This window comes from Phalaenopsis equestris, unplaced genomic scaffold (assembly GCF_001263595.1).
Source record: "Phalaenopsis equestris unplaced genomic scaffold, ASM126359v1 Scaffold223304, whole genome shotgun sequence".
NCBI lineage: Eukaryota > Viridiplantae > Streptophyta > Magnoliopsida > Asparagales > Orchidaceae > Phalaenopsis > Phalaenopsis equestris.
Genome location: NW_018241430.1, coordinates 25226 through 26340, shown reverse-complemented (window position 1 = coordinate 26340; position 1115 = coordinate 25226). Strand labels below are relative to the sequence as shown.

At 44.0% G+C, this 1115-nt stretch overlaps 1 protein-coding gene across 1 annotated transcript in view; it reads left to right on the top strand.

The window, feature by feature from the left end:
- The window catches only part of LOC110037680, a 73389-nt gene that overhangs the window by 66181 nt on the left and 6093 nt on the right, over positions 1-1115 (top strand). The window lies entirely within an intron of this gene.

Sequence of the window (1115 nt, the reverse complement as noted above, 5' to 3'; positions counted from 1 at the left end):
TAGGTGAGCGGTAGGTGAGATGTGGTAGGTGGCGGGGCCACATTACAAAATTTCCCTTTTACCTTAGTTCATTAATTGGGGGTCAAAATAACAATTCTCCACCTTGACCCTCAATTGAGAAGCTTCGAAGTAAAGCCCTCCACCTGACCCCTGAGAGGGCCTCAGCCCTTGGTGAAGTTTACTAAGTCCAAACAGTGTCTGAACTTAGCTGTCGGTAGCATCTTGATGAGTATATCAGCAGAATTTTCTTCAGTAGCTATCTTCTTCACTACTATTGAACCCTTGGCGACGACATCCCTCACAAAATGAAGCTTTATATCTATATGCTTGGATCTTTCATGAAATACCTGATTTCTGGTTAGGTGAATGGTGCTTTGGTTGTCGCAAAACACAGTTATCACTTTCTGATGTATCCCAAGCTCTTCAGCCATGCCCTTTAGCCACATATTTTTCTTGATTGCTTCAGTCATAGCGATGTATTCGGTCTCTGTTGTTGAGAGGGTCACAACGGATTGGAGGTTAGACTTCCAACTGACTGCGGTACCGAAGACAGTGAAAATGAATCCGGTCAGTGACTTCCTGGTGTCAATGCTTCCTGCATAATCGAAGTCCACGTAACCAACTACCTTTTCTTTTTTGTCTTCCTGCTTTTTAAAGAGTAGACCAAGGTCTGTAGTGCCTCTCGGGTACCTCAGGATCCATTTTAGTGCTTCCCAGTGAGTTTGTCCTGGGTTTGCCATGAACCTGCTTACAATGCTGATGGCGTAGGCCAAATCTGCTCTGCTGCAAATCATCCCATACATAATGCTACCAACCCCGCTGGCATAAGGGACACCCTCCGTGTATATTTTCTCATCTTCAGTCTTTGGTGCTTGAGAGTTTGACAATCTGAAGTGTTGGCCAATAGGTGTTGCAACCTGCTTTGCCTCATGCATGTTGAACCTTGCTAGAACCTTCTGAATATATGACTTTTGAGACAAGAATAAGGTGTCATTTTTTCTATCTCTAGTAATCTCCATCCCGAGGATCTTTGTAGCAGGTCCTAGGTTTTTCATGTCAAATTCAGAATTGAGCATACCTTTGATCTTCTGGATTTCCTCCTTGCTTCTGCTGGC